The sequence below is a fragment of the Carcharhinus amblyrhynchos genome, chromosome 5 (assembly GCF_965287045.1).
Source record: "Carcharhinus amblyrhynchos chromosome 5, sCarAmb.v2.hapA, whole genome shotgun sequence".
Taxonomy (NCBI): domain Eukaryota; kingdom Metazoa; phylum Chordata; class Chondrichthyes; order Carcharhiniformes; family Carcharhinidae; genus Carcharhinus; species Carcharhinus amblyrhynchos.
Window position 1 is genome coordinate 74,896,560 of NC_137328.1, and position 20,691 is coordinate 74,917,250.

At 41.7% G+C, this 20,691-nt stretch overlaps 1 long non-coding RNA gene across 1 annotated transcript; it reads left to right on the forward strand.

The window, feature by feature from the left end:
• Positions 1 to 292: 292 nt before the first annotated feature.
• Positions 293 to 3,892, forward strand: LOC145343116 (uncharacterized). Its single transcript, XR_013886680.1, has 2 exons — positions 293 to 525; positions 1,653 to 3,892. It is a non-coding gene; the product is annotated as an uncharacterized LOC145343116 (long non-coding RNA).
• Positions 3,893 to 20,691: the final 16,799 nt, after the last annotated feature.

A 20,691-nucleotide genomic window follows, 5' to 3' on the forward strand; every position in this document is an offset into this window, starting at 1 on the left:
GGATTGAGAAATAAATGCGTTTAAGGATGTTAGCTTACCTGAAACTGAGGGAGGGATCGAATGCCCTCCCCCAGGGTGAGGTTGGGGGCATGGGGCATTTGATCAGCTAGACAGTGCGGGGAGAGAACCTTGCCACTTCCCTGCCTTTGCCCCAGTTTATCAGAGACCTGCAGTTGTTCATTGCAGGCAGTGAAGTGGGCAGAATTTTTATCCCCAGAGTCCTGATCACAGGAATGGCCTTCCACTTAACATAAATAGGAGGAGGTCAATTGGCCTTTTGAACCTGCCCCACATTCATTTTGATCATGGCTGAACATCCAAACCTGTTTCTACACTGTCCCCTGAGTGATCTGTAATGCTTGAGTTATTCAGTCAGTTGCTAAATTTTGCACTTTTTTTTCTCTAGGGCCTCTGCTGCTTTTATTTGTGGTGGGTAATTTATCTGCTACATGTTTTGAGCTATTAAAAGTGGAAGCAGGCTTTCTGTACAGTTCATGGAGAACATTCTTTGTGGTTTTGATAAAGGTCAGTCCAGTAGAGGCAGGGCCAAAATACAGGTCGGAGGGATGCAAAATGGAGTTGTGAAAGATGGGCATGCATTTGGGATATGGCAACAGTGACAACACTTTGAAGTTTGGAGAGGAAGGGAAGGTTAGAAATAGTTACAGTAAAGGATGGAGGGCATAAGAGGGCAGGTGATGACAGCAGGCAATACCTGAGGACAGAGAACTATCAGTAATATCAGCTGACTTGGAGTCAAGGAAGGAAAGTTCGATTGTCTGCAGTTTGGTTGGAATAATGTTGAGGGAGCAGGAGTGGGTGTCACAGACTAGGGGTGGCAGAGAGTTTAGCATTGCTGCCTCACAGTGCCAGGGACCCGAGTTCGATTCCTGGCTTGGAGCATTATGTGGAGTTTTGCACGTTCTCTCCGTGTCTGCGTGGGTTTCTCCAGTTGCCTCCCATAGTCCGAAAAACATGCTGGTTAGGTGCATTGGCCATGCTAAATTCTCCCTCGATGTACCCAAACAGGCGCTGGAGTGCAGCGACTAGGAATTTTCACGGTAACTTCATTGCAGTGTTAATTCAGCCTACTTGTGACACTAATAAATAAACTTTAAAAGAAGATAAACTTGGAGAGAACAAATCAGGAGATGAAACAGAATTTGGAGGAAGACCTGAACTGGGGAATGAAGGGGAGGTTAGGCCCAGTGGGTTAGGGAAAGGGAGGGAAGTGACAGGCAGCTGAACAGTTGGTCTCAATCTTTGACAAAAAGTACTCATGAACTCCTCATGGTGAGGGTGGAGGTGGCAGGGGAAGGAGAGTTCAAAGAGAACTTGTAGCGAAGCTGGAACTAATTTCATATTCCTGAATGATCTTTGAATCGTAAGCAGTTTTGGGTGATAGGAGAGCAGGATGCTATAATGTCACAGAATTTCTATAACTGGCAGTGATTAATTTTTAGATGGTTTGTGCACTTTCTGTACTGTGATAAATGTGAAAGTAAGGATCTATCTTTAATGCCACAATTTACATTCATTCCTGATATGATTTTTTGTACAATTTTTAATGTTCTTATCTGAAAGCTGATTGAGGAACCATGCTGCACCTAAAACGGTTTGAGTTTAACTTAATGTTGTGTTTTTGTTTAAAGGGAATGCTTCATGTCTCCCACCAGGAAAAAATACTGGCTTCAAGAAGGGGAACAAGAAGAGCAAAGTCCTGGAGCTGACTCCCTCAATGGAGGCAGATTCATGTTTTGCCAAAAGAAAATGGAGTCGCTCTATATTCAATCATTATTCTTCCATGTGTATTGACTTGGTGTATGGGTTTTGATGAGATGGCACAGTTTCAGAGTTTGTGTTTTTTTTTAATTTTTAGATAAAACAAATTGAGGGGACTCTGAACCTGGCTGATTTGTACCATGGACAATATTACCACAAACCAACAGAAATCAGTTTTACTAAACTGGAAACACTAAAATACACACACTGTGAACAACAATGTTTACAACCAATACAGGTGGGCCTTCAGGCCTGTTCGTACCATGCACCACATTGTCTTCCATTATTCCATTGGAAGTGTACAACCAAAGCGTTTCCTCTTTTACATGTGACTTTCTCATTACTAACAAATAGAATACAAAGGCTGAGAGTCCCTTACATTTTATTTTAATGTATTAAGCTTGTTAGTTCATAATGTACGTCTGAAATCTTCAATTGCCTATGTAACCTCATATTTTAGCCATGTAAATTTTATGTATAGAAATACTGTAATAGTATGTAATGCATTGTTTCCTTGTGGTAAGTGATTGAGGTGCTGCCACGGGATATGAGACACTGATGAATGGTGCTATTTTGGATTTTAAACATGCTCCTTGGCAAGGTAGCTCTGATGGATTTTTATTTTTATTTTTCCCTGTTCTGAGAGGGTATTGATGCTTTTCTGATTGCTTTCAGTTTTTGGACTGGATTGAGTTGTTTCTGAATTGTGCGGTGGCTTTCCTGTTGAATTGATTAGGCTAGGAGCAGTAACCTGTTGACTGAAGAGTTGAGTTGCAGTAAACTGGGTGCATGAAAGTGCCTGAGAAATAAAGGGACAATTGCAGCATTGCAACCTTACCTTTTTTAAATTACTTTTTCCCTTAGGTACTACTTTTGTGGTTTTAAGGAATCTTTTAAAAATACATTTTTAAATACTCAGCAGGATTTGTTGTTTTGAATTGGGTCCCAAACAGATGAAAAACATACATGTGAATATAAAGTAGGACTGATTTAGTAATTCACATGTTTCTGTAATTTCAAAGCTAGGTAATTGAAAGTAACGTGGTGATTGGAGGAAAATGCTAGGGTTATATCCATAGAATACAATACAGTATAAACTATAAGTGTCCTGAGAAAGAAGTAATTGCCAATAGAAGACCCTTTCTTTGACAGCAAATGGATGGCAGAAAAACACATTGCCAAAAGTGGGATATACAGAACTCCATTCTCTCATTTTATTTGGGAATCAGTTCCATTCTCACTCGTCGGTACGTGAGAGCCAACGTTTTTATTTGTTCCAAGAGCAGCTCACACCAAGTCAGTAGAATGTAATTCATGGTGCCAACTGCCTTTTTTTTAAACTTTAAATCGGCCTATACAAATCCCTGATAGGCTTCCCTTTTAGTCAGATGAGCCATTATAGTTGCAAATGATGTACAAGAAATGAATTGACACTTTCACAGTCTTGATACTGATTATGACCGTGGAACATTTGCCAACCTATAAGAAAATACTTCACAGCTGAACAGTAAACGCAATTGACTGTATGGCTCATGTTAGAAACAATGGTCGTGTAAGTGTCCATGTTATCCCAGATTTGTTTTATTTTCCCAAAGAAGCTATCCTTCATTTTTGCTGAAGAACAAAAGGTCTAAATGCCCATTTCAAACAGAGGGAAAAAGTGGGGAGAAAAGGATGTTTGCTATTTTGTGTTTGCTCCCTTTTAAACAAAATCATATAATACCACCAAGTATGAGGTGCTGCTGTGTTTGGATATGGTCTGAAAGCCCACCTTAAGAAATATTTTAATGTCTTTGTAGCTCTTCCTTCCATGCAGGCCTTTCTGCCTATTCTAAACTATTCCAATTTCTGACTGTTAAATGCTGATGCATGTATTCATTATTTACTGTGTTTAAATTTATGTTTGATTAGAATTTAGTTGTATAACTGGCCAAGTAGTACTTTAGTGGCACTTTGCGAACGTAAACAGATTGCTTTATGATAAAAGTACATGCTTTATTGAAAATGTGACCTTCAGCTGCTTTACTGTTATCCCCATATACTCAGTGTAACAACTATTTTGTGCTTATTTTAGTGGGAATTCTTCAATAAATATTCAAAGTCAAAATTATCAGTATAATTTGGAAAATATTTATTTTGTCATAGTATGTGTGCCACTGACGTGGCCAACATTTGTTGCTCATTTCTATTTGCTCTTTAACTGAGTGGCTTCTGGGCCATTTCAGAGGGCATTTCATTTCTGTGGTTCTGGAGTCACATGTAGCCCAGACCAGGTAAGGATGGCTGGATTCTTTCCTTAGAAAATAAACCCAGATGGTTTTTTTTTTGGACCATTATTAAGACTAGCTTTCAATTCTAAATTTGTTAATTGAATTTAAATTTAATTAGCTACCAAGGTGGGATTTGAACCCATGATCCCAGAGGCTTGGGCCTTTAAATTACTAGTGTGATAACATTACCACTATGCCACCATTTTCCCCATTACTTGATTTATGCTGCATTTGTGGATTATGCACGTTATGGTTCAGACCCGATTACGGGTGGAATCTTCCAGCCACTCCCACTGGCAGGATCTTCCAGTTCTTCCAAGGTCAGTGGGCTTGTGAATGGCTCATCGCATTTTACAGCTCTCCCCCACAGTGCCAGGGTCTTAAAGTTCCACATCAAGTAACTTATGCTAATTTAAGTAAGTCAGGCTCCTAGAGGGTAAATCTGCTGTCAGTAATTTGATACGAAGCCAAACAGACAAAAGGTATGAAATTTGATAACTGCTCAAATGTTGCTACCTAATCTCAGTTGACATACCAGTTGGCATGTTAACATTGATCTTCGTATCCCTGGGCTATAGGGAAGATCGAACACTGTTCTGTCTATATTTGTGAGCTTTCTCTGTACTTCATACTTCTGTTGCCGCAAATAGCTTTTGCCTTATGGGAACAAAGCATCTTTTCTCCAATATATTTATCTGAATTTGCCATATTCATCTTTTTCTGTTAGAAGTACTTTTATTTCTTAATGTGATGGGAGCATCATTGGCTATGCTAACATCTGGCAGTTCAGTGGTTAGAACTGCTGCCTCACAGTGCCAGGGATAGGGTGTTGGGGTGAGTGGAGGAAGATGGCAGGCTTAAGTAGAGTGGTCTCTTGAGGTTGTGAAAACCTGATGGGCCAATTCTTTTTTTTAAAAAGGTGGCATAGTGATTGAGTGGTTTGGCTGTGGTTGATGTGGAGTTAAGAGGATAGAATGGGGGGGGGGGGTAGGGTCTTCTGGGCCGAGTGGCCTCCTCCTATACTGTAGAGATTCTGTGGTAGTTGCCTAATCCTTAATTGCCCTCGGCGGTGGTGAGCTCGTGCTTCTTGAACTACTGTGTGGCCCATGTGGTGTAGGGTACACCCATAGTGTGTTAAGAAGGGAGTTCCAGAAACAGCGAAGGAACACAATATAGTTCCAAGTCAGGATGTTTGGTGATTTAGAGGAAAATTTACAGATGTGGTGCTGCCATGCATTTGCTGTGCTTGTCCTGGATAATGGAGGTCTCGGCTTTGGAAGGTGCTGTCGATGGAGGCTTGGCAAGTTGTTACATTGCATCTTAAACTTGGTATGCATTACTGGCACTGTGTGTGCTCGTGGTGGAGAGAGTGAATGTTTTAAGGTGCTTTAGATGAGATGCAAATCAAGCAGATTTGCTTGATCCTTTGTCCTGAATGATATTGAGCTTTTTGAGTATTGAGCGCCAGGCAATTGGTAAAGATTCTGTAACACTCCTGGCTTGTGCCTAGTAGATGATGGACAGGATTTGGGGAGTCAGGAGGTGAGTTACAGCAGAATTTCCAGTCTTTGACTTACTGTATTTTTGTGGTTAATCAGAAATGTGAATGGACCAATGTGACCGGTGAAAATCCATTAACTAACAAGGTGGAATTTATGTTTTTGAATTTAAATTATTTGCAATTTCCTTTTTAATTGATATAATTTGGTCATCTGCATATCTAGGCATTTATCTTGTGTTTTTTAAACATTGAACATTTATGTAATAATAACCTGGCTTTTAAAACAGCAATTAAAAGTAATAGCTGTCCCATTATCACTTTGAAAATACTTAACTGTTGTTAAAATAATCCTAAAATACAGTAATTCCTCATGGTTTTGCCTGATTGACATGAATGCAACAATGGCCATCTAATATAAAGAGATAGATAAAATTCTCCCAAACCACCTGCGGCATGTTTGGTGGCAGGTGGGTGTGGGGGGGACGAGCCAGAAAGTCAGAAGCCCAGCCCTAGGAAGTCACACCGGTGTCAAAAACCAATTTGATAATGGCTGGCATGCGCAAGATGGCCCTCAATTCGCCAGAGACTTGAGGTAAGTACAACATGCAAAGCCTACTTGCCATGGTGCTGCACTGCTCCTGATGCACTGTACATCACTTTGCCATGACATACCACTTCCAGCTGTCCATCTGCATGCAGAGCAGGCCTTCATGGACAGCACCATGCAGTTGGACCCATGGACCCTTCTGTGTCACCGAGGGCATGAAAGCTGGACCCCAACAAGGCTGCGTGACAGAGACAGATGAGGGATTAAGGGATAGTTCATGTATTACTGGAATGAGATGAATACAGATGGCAGTTAGGGGCCTCTTGATATGGCACATGAAGCATAGCTCACATAAACACTGAACAGATTGGGGCAGAAGTCTTTTGTGATGCTCACTATTGCCCATAGTCCTCTATGTGAAGGCTCCCAATAAAGTTCTGGGGCTGATGGGCACAAATCAGGGAGTGCAAACATTCCTGCTGAAAAATGAGAAGGGATCACAGATGATAGGTAATCCAGGGACGATGTGGACCTCAGTCTGAAACCTGAGAAAGAAGAGGTAGTGGTGTAATAATATTGTTACTGGACTATTAATCTAGAGACCCAAGGTAATGCTCTGGGGACTGGGTTCTGAGGATCACCACAACAAATGGTATGTCAAATTAAGTCTAATAATGACCATGAACTCTTTGTTATAAAGACCTATCTGGTTCACTGGTGTCCTTTTAGGGAAGGAAGCCTATCACCTTTCCTGGTCTGACCTACATGTGACTCCAGAACCACAGCAATATGGTTGACTCTTAAATGTCCTCAAGGATGGATAATAAATATCACCCACATCCCATGAACAAACAAAAAAAGGATAGTGCAGCGGCAGCTGAGCACAGGATCAATCATAGGAAGCGTGGTAGCCCAGCTATGGGAAGGGGCAAGGACTGTGCATCTCACTGGAAAAATACATAGCTTGGTGTGCAGATATGTCCTACAATTGCTGTTGGGTGTGGTAGGCTCTGTACTGGGCTGCACAGGGTATGGTGATGGCCAAAGAGGGAATCTGCTACCTGTAGATAGGGAACACGTAATATAGTATATGAAGCTCTCCTGGAGTGTGAGGCAGCCCTGTTAGGGGTGATGCAGACAACCTCTAAATGAGGTAGGTAATGGTCGATGTGATGCATAGGTGCCTTGCAGATGATGCCTTGTAGAGGAATCTGTCAATTTTCACCACCATAACAGGATCCAGGATTAGAGTGGCAGGCTGGAGAATAGGTGGCATTTCTACCTGCACATCATGAGGCCCCAGGTAAATTAGAGGCACACTCCATCCTGTAAAAAAAAGGTGCAGCACCATCAACTCGACACTCGGGTAAAATGGAGTCTTCCAAAATCGAAAGAGGTAAGGCCCTGCCAGAGCAGAAACTGGAAGAAGAGGAATCTCCCTCAGAAAATGAAGATGAGAAGCTGTAGGAATCCCAAGGGAACACTGAGGAACAGTATGAGCACCATGATATCATGGAGGAAGGGAGACTTGGGAGGTGCACCCATAATACTCTCAAAGTTGAAAGATGTCAAAAGGAGTGAATCTTCAGGCCCGATCATCAGGAGACATCTCCTCTAGCCTCCAAGCCAATTCACAACTTCTGAAGGAATAGCTGAACCATCACTGAGAGGATGGGTTCTGAATTCACACTTGGGCCTTAGTGCTCAAGAATCATGATGGTCAAATCTTAGTTGTGGTCATCAGTGTCCTTGCAATTTGCCCACTCAAGTCCAGAGCAAAGCTAGTATGCCAATGATTGTTTTGCACTGTGATTGGGTAATATGCCTGCCTCAGCTACATATCTGGATATATGTGGAGGCAGTGAGAGGTAGATAGGAGGTGGGCATCATTGGAAGGTGTGTGTGTGTGGGTGTGGTGGAATATCTGGGTGATAGCTGTGAGTCCTGAAGGGTCATGAGTGCTGATGGGTGAGTGATAGGGATGTGATATTGAGTAGGGTGAGAGGCTGGTTGTTTATTGTATGGAAGATGTGATATGAAGATTGCTGCCAGGTTCTCGGGGCCAGACACTGGGCACTGTCCTCTGTTCTCATTCTGTTTGGAGATTTTTGCCTTACTACAGTACTCTAGCTATTGTAAAACTTATGAACTTTGTCTCACAACAGTTTCATCTATATTTAACATTCCTTAATTATACCATGGAACCTCGCTGTGATATCCTTTTAACATAAAAACTTGTCTATATTGATATAGTCAATCATGCATGGTGACCTAGTTATAATAATGATACAAAATAAATCTTAATTAAGTCTGTCTTATCTGTACAGAGATACAGGAGTTTGATTGAAGCTCTTAAGTAAGGTAAGGTTACAATTATCACCTTATTGTTTCAATGTTGCCCTACACATTCATGGGATATGAACATCACTGGCAAGGCCAACATTTGTTGTTCAGCCTTGATTGCCTTTGAAAAGGTGGCCCATTTTCTTGAATCTCTGCAGCCAACTAGTGAATGTTAGCCTCCAGTGCTGTTCAGAAGAGAGTTTCAGGATTTTGGCCCAGCGACATTAGGAACAGCAATATAATTCCAAGTCAGAATGATGTGTGGCTTGGAAGGGAATTTCCCATGTATCTGTTACCCTAATGCTTCTCAGTGGTAGGAATCATGGGTTGGAAGACACTGTTGAAGAAAATTTGGTGAGTTACTTCAGTGTAAGTTGTAGATGGTACACACTTCTGTGCTGTGTGCCAGTGGTGGATGTAATGAATGATGGTGGATGGTCAAACAGGCTGCTTTATCCTGGATGGTGTCAAGCTTCTAGAGTGTTGTTAGAACTGTGCTCACCCAGGCAAATGGAGAGTATTCCATCACATTCTTCATTTATGTCTTGTAGATTATGACAGGCTTTGGGGAAATCAGGAGCTGAATTACTCATTTTGGTGCAATTATGAGATTTATAACATTGTTGTTTTGAAACTGTGTTGTTAAATTTAGTGTAAATTGAATAGAATCATATGTTCTGTTCTGAAGTCTGTCTGACAGTAAACTGAGCTGATTTGGTTGTTAGTGATCAATGGAAAACTTAGATTGTTTTATTGGGAAGAAGATGTAAGGGGGAGAATTTTCCCTTCCCACCTTCCACAGGAATTGTAGCAGGTGGGGCATGGACTATGCAAAGGTCCATTGATCGTGGGTGGGGATTTCCAGCCTTGGGGCGAGCGCGACCAGAGAATCCCACCCACTTGGGACACTTCTTACTGCTGGCAGTGGGGACTGTGAGGCTTCAAAGTCCCAGAAATGTGGTGTTCTTTGCAGGGATTTAGTATCCACAGGCTGAGAAGGGTCCACTGAACGTGTCTAGAGTTTAAACTAACAAAAAAGTCAGTGATTTTTGTGTTAAAAATGGTTATGCCTATTGCTATTGCTGAAGCTTTCCTTGAAAGAGAAGACCTTGCAACAGTTAATGAGAGTTCATTTAAAAGCAGTGGCAGAAAAGTTAGAACTAGATTTAAAAAGAGGTGCTAAGAAGTCAAAAATAATTGAGTTATTTGTTCAACATTTGAACCCTGAAGAAAATCAAGGTGATCCAGATAAAAGGTAGATTGAGTTGGCCAGGATTCAATTACAAATGAAGCAAATTGAATTGGAAAAAGAAAAAGAAGAAGAAAATGAAAAGAGAAATGAAAAACTCAAAGTTGAATTCCAAAGCATAAAAATAGGAATAGAGAAATGGAATAGAGATAAAATCACAGAGGTTCAAAGAGAATGAGAAAAGGAAAGTGTGAAATTGCAAAAAGGGCAGCCAGGAGGTTTGAATTGGGCAGAAAAAGTCTTTGATTGTGAACTGGTAGATTTGACAACTCCTAGTTTTCATTTGGCAAAGAATTCTTGTCTGGTGCCTAAATTCAGTGAGAAGGGAGTTGAAATGTATTTTGTTTCATCTGAGAAAATTGCTCTGGAGTTACAGCGGTCATGAGAAATTTGGACAATTTTATTACAAAGTGTTTTGGGAGGGAAAGTACTGAAGGTTTATTCATCTCTTTTGGGCAAACAATCTGCAGATTATGATACAGTAAAGATTTGATCTTACTGCATACAAGTTAGTCTCAAAAGATTATAGGCTAAAGTTTAGAAATCTGAGGAAGAGAAAAATAACAGCCTTTTGTGGAACTTGCTCGAGAAAAGGAAATTATGTTTGATCAATGGTACAGGATGATGAAGTTGGAGCAAGATTTTGAAAATCTCAGAGTGGCATTGTGACTGATGATTTGTTAATAAGTATTTCTTTAGGAATTAGGTCCCACCCAGAAGACCAAAATATTTCTATAATAAGGGATGCCACAGTTTTGGCTGATAGTTATGAGCTATTCCACAAACAAGTGGCAGCAAACCACTGTTTACAAATTGACTGGAGAGATAAAAGAAGTGGTAGTGAACAAAACATCAGTTACCAAACAAAACTGGAAAAAAAACAGATGTTTCTCAGAGTAGTGAAAGAGACAGTATGGGAGCTAGAATGGTTCAGTGACTGATACGTTATCTTTGTCACACAACAGGACATGTGAAAACTGACTGCTGATGGTTGAAGATGTCAATTTGCAAACAACAGTTTGCTGTCGTCTGTTATTAGTGGAATAGCGCAAGACTATAAGCCAAAACTGCAGCATCCCTTACTATAGAAATGTTATGGTCTTCTGGGTGGGACCTAATTCCTAAAGAAACACATTAAAAAATCTTCAATAACAGCACCTCTCTGAGATTTTCAAAATCTTGCTTTCATGAGCATGTCTTGTGTTTCTTCAGAAAATGTTTGTCCCAGTGAGTGAAGCTTGTGTCCTACCTGTAAAACCTCAAATATTTTCGAAAAATTTACTTACTCAAAAGTTTTACCCCAGTGCCCTTACTTGCAAGATGGACAAAGGACAAACACAAGTAAAGGTTCAATAAGTTTATTAATAATAATAATAATAACTCTTAAATTACCCACATAAAATAAGAGGATACCCCAGATTCAAGAGTACTATATGCAAAGATGATTTGGTTAAACCGCAGACCTGATTCTCGGAGACCTTGTGCTCTGTCGTCATGAAGGTGAGTCTCGGTGGCAGCTTCTTCCTTCCTTCCTTCCTTCTCTGGCCAGTCTTTCAGATGGTCAAGGTCACCTCCCTCGTCGAGTTGTTGCTGCTGGTCTGTCTGAGATGCGTATATATATCCCCCTCCCGCCCCGCCTTTCCAGAAACTCCACTGGCTTCTGGCCATTGAGGTCTCAGGAGGGGGTCCCAATACCCAGTGGGTTTCTTGATATCTACCTGACAGGACACCGGAGCCACCCCAGGTGTCCATTTCCATGGTGTTACTTACCTGTAACTTGTTGCCAGATAAGGTAAATGCATGAATTCTAGGTAGCTATGATGTGGAGATGCTGGCATTGAACACCAGGTGGACTTTAACCTGGTGTTGCGAGACTTCTTACTGAACTCTAGGTGACATAAAGTCTGGCCCGACCTGGGCTTCTAACAACAGACCGATGCATTTCAGTGAGGTGCGATGACCTCCTGCTGGATCTCAGTGCAATGACCTTTGATAGTGATTGATGGATCAGGCCCAGGTATGTTTCTGTGTCTTTGTATATTTGATCTTAGTCAAGTCTGGCCTGCCAAGGTTTGATTGTGTTTCATTTTAATATGCCCAATTTTTTAATTTGAGGATATCCAATTTAATCAGCCTTAAAACTAGGCCCTGATTATATTACCATACTTGTGACAAAATGAAACCACTTAATGGGTGATAGTTTCTGCCCTTGCTTATCCCAAAACAATAAAATTCTACCCAAGGTCAACAGACCTTCTATGTTCCACCCCGCGTCAGTTTCAATTCTCGTGGCGGGTGTGGCGGTAAAATTCCAGCCAATGTATTTACAGTAGATGTAAATTGGAGTGTAAAAGATCATGGGGGTTTTATATTTGAGAATGAAGTAAATCTATTTTTGTCAGATAAAGGGGGTATTATCCTTTGGAATGGCATTGAATGGCAAGGGAAGATGGTTAGAATGTGTTTTGTTGAAGAAGGTTGTTGCACTTGTGCGGTGCATTTGTTACTTGCCACTTATCGAGAAGTTCCAACAAAGTTCAAATCAATGGGAATGAGGAGAAAACTCTGTACTCATCAGAGTCATACCTAGCACAAGAAAATTAGAATTTATATAGAAAATGCTATAGTGTGACAAAGATGAATCATTTGAATAAGTACAAAATTAGCAAGTGTGAGTACAACCTGTCAGCTATAATAGTCATTTTCTGAATACTAAACTATTTTTGTCAGGATTGACATTTCACATCTGCTGTGACCTAGAAAGTAAACTTCGTCTGTCTGAGGCAAAAGCAGGGGACAGGGAAAGGCTAGCAGGTTCCTTCATCCATTATTTAAATTGTGCCAAACATTTTTTTAATATTCATCATGTAATGTGGGTGTCATTGGCATGGCCAGTATTTGCTGACCACCCCTAATTGCCCTTGAGAAGATGATGGTGAGTTGCCTTCTTGAACTGCTGAATCCAAGCGATGTAAGAGTGCCCGCAATGCTGTTAGGGAGAGAGTTCCAAAATTTTGACCCAGGCACTTCAGGAAAGTGGATAGTTCCAAGTCAGAGTTATAAATGGCTTGGAGGGATACTTCCAGCTGATGGTGATATGCCTGCTGTCCTTACCCTTCTAGATGGTAGAGCAAGAGGCAAATCAGACACCTAAGTATCATTGCTGGTATTCATGAAGATGTGCAAACATCTATGTAGTACTTTTCTGAAATATTGGAACCTTAAGTTCTTTAAATCACTATCTAGTATTATTTCTTTATATACATGATTTAATTTTTGTCAGAGTTAGGTCGTAGTTTTATTTTTGTAAAAAGAGCTGCTATTATGCACAAAACAAAATTTGGTGCACTCCATGGAATTGATACATGGCCACAATTCCACCACAACCTAGCAATAAAAACTTCGAACTTGATTCTGTGTCGTATATCAACCAAAGTTTTACAGTAGTGACATATTTTAAATAGAAAATGTTTACGTAACACTCAAAATATTTAAACATCTTTTAATAACTGTGTGGAGTTTGCATATTATCCCCGTGTATGCATGGGTTTCCTCTGGGTGCTCCGGTTTCCTCCCACATTCCAAAGGTGTGCGGGTTAGGTTGATTGGCTATGCTAAAATTGACCCTTAGTGTTAGCTGGGTAAATATGTGGGGGTTACAGGAATAGGGCCTGGGTGGGATTATGGTTGGTGCAGACTTGATGGGCTGAATGGTCTCCTCTGCACTGTAGGGACTGTATGGTTCTAATAATCTGTAAGTTATTTGAGTTAATAGCTGCAGATTTGCACTCTGTAGTGCCAGTAATTTTGGCCCTATGGTGCCATTTCACCATTCGCATTCACCTCCAACAGAGTCTGCACCAAACACTGTCTGAAGACATTGACACGGGCAATAGGATCGTATGCCAGAAGTACACCAAGTGAGCAGATCATGGTGTTAGTCAGCACGTAACTCTAAATTGTTACCTGAGTTGCCAATTTGGATCTCACCACAGCAGTTCACACTCTATCTTAACTTTGTACAGATGAACATGTGTTCAACAGCAGAAAGGCTCCTCCATCAGCAGCGTTATTTAAGGGGAATCATCAACAACTTACAAATTAGTTTTTGTTGTCTCAGTATGAATTTGCACGGGTGTTTTGAAGAGTTGGTTAACATTGGTAAAATCTACAAGGAATGGAACTGCATGCAGAGAATATATTGGTTGTGACTGCAAGGGCTCTGAGTGCTTTAAATAGTTGTCCCTTTTGGGCTGCTGCATTAAGGGGGAGATGGTACAAAGATAGCAAACATGAGGAGAAGCTGCTGAATGAGGAGGAGCAGGGAGAAGGGTCTCTCTGAGAATCTTGTGGCAGCATTTCTCTTACCCTCCACCTAAGCCAGGGCCAGTGTGTCCAGCATCTGCAATTCCCCAAAACATTGATCACAGAACTCTGTCATCTCCCTGAACTAGATCTGCTACCACAAGGCAAACACGGCACTGCCTGTGACTGTGAAAGTGATTGTGGCCCTGAATGTTTGTCTTTCAGAATCCTTCCAGGTTGGAAGAGGTGACATATCTAACATTTCCCAATTTGCTGCTGAGTCAGAGAGGTGACACAGTCTTTTTGTAGCAGGAGATTGGACTTGCTTGTGTTCTCCTTAAACTGAGAGCCATTTTACACTGGGCTGACCCTCTGCAAACCCAACCAAAAGTAGCCAGAATGCACATAATAAGAGCACACTTTTAAGTTTAAGTTAAGTTTAAAGTTTATTTATTAGTCACAAGTAGGCTTACATTAACACTGCGATGAAATTACTGTGAAAATCCCCTAGTCGCCACATTCTGGTGCCTGTTCGGGTACACTGAGGGAGAGAGAATTTAGCATAGCCAATGAACCTAACCAGCATGTCTCTCAGACTGTTGGAGAAACCATAGCAGCCGGAGGAAACCTACGTGCACATGGGGAGAACATGCAGATTCCACACAGACAAGCTGAGAATCAAACCCAGGTATCTGGCACTGTAAGACAGCAGGGCTAACCAGTGTACCACTATGCTGCCCCCATGATCAAGCAGAGCTTTGGGGTTTAGGAGCAATGGTTCCATTGCTTTGATTTAGTTTGATTTATTGTTATCATTTGTATTATACAGTGAAAAGTATTGTTTCTTGCACACTATACAGGCAAAGCGTACAGTACATAGAGAAGGAAAGAAGAGAGTGCAAAAGGTAGTGTTACAGTCATAGGTGGGGTGTAGAGAAAGATCAACTTAAGGTACGTCCATTTAAAAGTCTGACAGCAGCAGGAAAGAAGTTGTTCTTGAATCTGTTGGTAAATGTCCTTAGACTTTTGTATCTTTTTCCCGACGGAAGAAGGTGGAAGACAGAATGTCCAGGGTGTAGAGAGTCCTTAATTATGCCAGCTATTTTCCCGAGGCACCATGAAGTGTAGACTAAGTCAATGAGTGAGAGGCTGGGTTGGGCTTCGTTCATGACCCTTCGCAGTTTCTTGCGGCCTTGGACAAAGCAGGAGCCTTATCAAGCTTGATGCAACCAAAAGAATGCTTTCTAGGTGCATCTATAAAAGTTGATGAGAATCATAACGGACATGCCAAATTTTCTTAGTCTACTGAGAAAGCAGAGGCATTGGTGGTCTTTCTTAACTATAGTGGTGGCATGGAGGGATCAGGACAGTTTGTTGGTGATCTGGACACCTAAAAACTTGAAGCTTTTGACCATTGTTACTTCATCCCCATTGATTCAGACAGGAACATATCCTTCATTATGCTTCCTGAAGTTGCTGACTATCTCCTTTGTTTTGTTGACATCGGGGGAAGAGATTATTGTCGTCGCACCAGTACTCACCGGGTTTGTGATGGTCTGCTGCATCCACCAGCTGGTCGTCATGAGGACACAGTTCTTGCCACCAGGGATTCAGCCAAATTCTCAAGAGAAGGAGGAGGGAGAATACAGCCAACGCAACCATGTCCTGGATTGGCTGTTCGTGAACACTTCATTCAACCCCAGAGCCCATGACTGAAATCATGGATCCCACCGATCAACAGTTCCCTATCTTATCTTCCTCTGTTATCACAGTATCTCAGCCACAGTCCTGAAACAAAATACACCACAAAACAGCCATTCCACACCAAACTTATACTATCATACATCTGATACCCCATACAATATTCAATTGAACACTCTGCGTCATTCCTTTAGTGCTTGTCCTCCAGGTAACTTTGGCTGGCCGAATAAAGTGTTGGCCCAGTGGTTCCAGTGTGGAAGGCTGGATCTTTCATTTGGGGAGATTGCCGATGGCCTTGTAGGCCAGCCTCAGACGCAGAATGTCAAATGTTGGGCTGCACCACCTTGGCATAGAAGGCAGCAGATAGCTGTTTGGCTGATAAGCATGAGCAGGGGCAGTGGCAGAGTGGCACAGATGGGAGGATGAATGCTGTTATCCTGAGAGAGAGTTCACAGAGTCACAGAGATTAAGAGATCAGAATGTGTAAATGGCAGAACAAAAGTAAGCAATGCGTTGCATTGAAAAACAACCTGAGATAGGTAACCAATGACCACTTTACAGAACACCTTTGGTCTGTCCATAAGCATGACTCAGATCTTCGTGTTGCCATTTCAACACACCAACTTGCTCTCATGTCCACATGTCCATGCTGCAATGTTCCAGAGAAGCTCAACACAAACTGGAGGAACAGCACCTCATTTTACAATTAGGAACATTACAGCCTTATGGATTTAACATTGAGTTCAACAACATCAGAGCATGAACTCTCTTCTCCACCTTCACCCCATTTCCAAAATGCTTTCCATTATTCATTATTTTTTTTTATCATGTGTTTTGTATTTTATCATTTCTTCCATTGATTCAATTTCCATGTTTTTAAAATTCTGCTGTCCATCTCTTTTCCTCTTACCACCGTGTCCCCTCCCCCCAGCCCTGATCCATATGACAATTCTTTACCTGTCCCAGGTTGTCCTTAGTCATGCTGCTTTTGTTCCACCATTTACACATTCTGATCTCTTAATGGGCCGCTATTAGCACCCTTCTTCACCATGATCATCATCATTTACATTCCTTTTGTCTTTTTGTCTATGACATCTTTATCAATCTTCCTTGCCTCCACCAACTGCTGTCCTTCTATCCAGCCTCCACAGCCTGTTTCTCAATCCTCACCACAACAGTATAAATCTCATCCTATTTCCAATTGTCTTCAGCTCTGATGAAGTGTCATCCAGACTTGAAATGTTAGCTCTGTTCTCTCTCCTCTGTCAGATGTGCTGAGATTTTCTGTTTTTTGTTCATGGTGGAATGGATTGGCTTCAAGCTCTGTGTGAACTCCTATGTTAAGTAGGAGCTGGACCCCTCAATGCTTTCTGACAGGAACAACAGACTTTCTGGCAGGCCTGTCAATGCATCAGATGTTTCAATTTGCACACTCTATCTTTACTTCTCCGCAATGATGACCTCATCTAAATCCTCTGCAGAAAATTCATGTTTAACATTGACATCTGCAGTGATGGTGCCTACCTTATCCATTCTCCCTGGCCTAGCTGTAGGTCACTTGTGTCCTGTGGCCCACCACATCAATGCTATCCTCTAAAGCTCATGCAGTGCCAGTATCTCAGCTGTAAATGTCATCAAATGACAGTGACTGGAATTTTCCCTTGGGCACAGGGACCATGTAAAGAGAAGGAAAGACAGATTGGATTAAGATAGAGAAATACAGTGGAAAGGAAATGTAAAATTCTTTCATAAAATTGACATTTGTTAAAATCTGCTCAAAAACTTCAAACCCTGAAGAGATTTGTAATAGTTAATTTTTGGTGCTAGATCAATGGGTTGATATTAACACTTATCAAGTCACTTACAAGGCAGTACATGTCGAATAACAAGATTAAACTTCCGTTGGAGAATGTAATGGGAAATTAATGGACAAATACAAGTTCTTAGAAAAATGAAGAGGCTAAGGGCAAGATGCACTTCCATGAAGTTAATTGTAGAGCTGCATAAATTGGACAGCAACATTTTTATATTCATTTTTAACTGAATGTTTTGTTCCTTACCTGAAACTACTATATCTTTTCGCTCTAAATGATGGCGAGTGAGCATCATTAATTAGACTTGCTACTGTTTTGACAGAAAATTCTGGCTCAATGTTTTCAAAATATACAGGGTATAGGAATGTACTAGTTATGTTACATTACTAATGGTATTGGAATCTGGGATAGAATTTTACAGCTCCCTATAACAGGTAAGCTAGTGGGGAGGCCCAAATGGGGGGAGGGTAAGGCTTGGGGTGGCACACACACACACTCACTACAATTGAGGCTCATAAGTGGTGAATTCATGGCTGTCTAAGGTGTGTTGCCAACCTGAAGGTAAGGTCTGTCACTGTCCCAGTATCCCCTTCGCCCCTGATCTTTGCCAACAGGCACCCCTGCTTCATCCTGTACCTCTGGGCCTCCATTCCCGGCCCAGCCAAGTGACCGCCCCCCACCTACCCCCACCCCAGCCGTACCTGCATCCTGCACTTTGTTTTATGGAACTCTGTGTAGCCCCAGCAGTGGCCACTGCTCCCCATGGCCAATCAGATTGGCTGGAATCTCTGCAGCAGCATTTCCTCCTCAGCTTGGGGTGGAAGGCCAGCCTCCAGTTGATTAACACTCCCACAGAATATTAAATGTCTACGGGACAGATAGCTGGAGTGGGAACATCAGAAATCTCAATATCTGAAAAATGTGTCCTGGATTAGTAATCCAGAAAATCTAAGTGCCCACAATGGCTGTCTGAGAATTGAATTCATTTTTTAAAATCAAGAAATAAAAAGCTAGCATCAGAAACATAGAAGATAGAAGAAGGAGGAGGCCATTTGGCCCTTCGAGCCTGCTCTGCCATTCGTCACGTTCATGGCTGATCATCCAACTCAATAACCTAATTCTGCTTTTTCCCCATAACCTTTGATCCCGTTCGTTCCAAGTGCTATATCCAACCACCTCTTGAATACATTCAATGTTTTGGCATCAACTACTTCCTGCAATAATGAATTCCACAGGCTCACCACTCTTTGGGTGAAGAAATGTCTCCTCATCTCCGTCTTAAATGGTCTACCCTGTATCCTCAGATAGTGACCTCTGGTTCTGGGCACCCCCACTATTGGGAACATTCTTCCTGAATTTACCCTAGGTAGTCCTGTTAGAATTTTACAAGTGTCTAAGTCATTGTTCAGCTGTCATAAGATTACAACTGATTGACTGATGTCCTTCAGGGTAAGGCATCTGCCATCCTTACCTGATCTGGCCTGTATATAAATCCAGTCCCAACTAGACTTAGATTTAGTTGCATTATCATCTTCTCATTTGGACTGGACAAGAAATGTCACTTTTCTCACATCTTGAGTATAAGAATAAATATTGAAAATGACAACGTGATTTTTCAGGATTGTTTTTTGTTCTTTTCAGAAATGATTGGAATGTGTTGTGCAAATTTGATGACCAACATTGCACATGAAGTTCAGTCACACCCACTTGTTCAGACTCATGCTTTCCAGATTGTCCAGGCCCAGATGACTCACTTTGGTGTCTGACTTATGTAGAATGCCAATGAATCTCACCAGATTCCACCCACATATTTCCAAAAAGTGATTACAACTTTACTGTAGTGTTAAAATTTAACTTAGCTTCTATATTCTGACCAGCACTGGATGTTAAAAAGCAGAACAGCAAAAATATCTATATTGTTAGATATATAAAGTAACTTACATCATTTGGAGTGTTAAACTTCTAAACATTTTCTAAATAATTTTGCAACATTGTAAGTAACATATTTTTGACATGTTTGTGATGCTAGCATTTAATTTTTCTGTGTCATAATGAGATAAATATAGAACAAATTGTTCTAACCATGATATCTATTTTTAAACTGGCGGGCACCGGATAGATTGGGTGGTGGGGTTTGGGAGGATAGAGAAACTGGAAATCCTAGATCTCCATCAGGAGTTCCCTTCCAACCTCAAGGACCAGACACCTCCGAACAGTCCTCCCCCCCTGGCCTATCCTTTGACACCCCAATCGCCTCCCTTGCAATTCTGCTAAGGGTACCCCATTCTTCCCTCTCTAGAACCTCTACCACTTACCTGGTCTCCTTGTTCCAACACTTAGTCCCAGGTATGCTACTGCGATGATGTGCCTGGAGAGGTGCAGTCCAATCTGATTGGCCGACAGCTCTCCAAGTTAGGACTTCTGTCAAGTAAGGATGGAAACCCTGCCTGCTTCCAATCAATGCTCATTAGAGCATAAAATGGATGCCAGCCTGTCAGAGTTGGCAGGATGTGTTCCTCGCTGAATCTCCAGATGGCAGGGGTCAAGCTCACTCCATCCTAAAAATTCAATCCCTTGAGTCACCAGGAGTCTGATTCAGCACATCAGAGGATGTGACCAGGGTAAACAAAGGTGGCACAGTGGTTAGCGCTGCTGCCTCACAATACTAGGGACCCAGGTTCAATTCCGGCCTCAGGTCACTGTCTGTGTGGAGTTTGCATTTTCTGCCTGTGTCTCTGTGGGTTTCCTCCCAGTGTTCTGGTTTCCACCCACACTCCAAAAATGTGCAGGTTAGGTGGATTGGCTTTGCTAAGTGGCCAGTTAGGTTCCCAAGATGTGTAGGTTAGGGGGATTAACAAGGTAAATATATGGGGCTACGGGGATAGGACCTGGATGCTCTGTTGAAATGTCAGTGCAGATTTGATGGCCGAATGTCCTCCTTCTGCATATGGGGATTCTATGAACAACGCCAAGGCTCTTTAACCACTCAGACTGAGCAATATTCACTCAGACACACTGGGCTGAATCTTGTTCAGAGACTGCAGGTCTTGACATCATGCAGCCAGTTGAATGTGATCACGTGTCTGACAACCACCAACAGACTTCATGAACGTCGGACACCCCGATCCATGAACATATGCATATGCGTATTTTTATATTCAAGTAAAGTTCCACACATA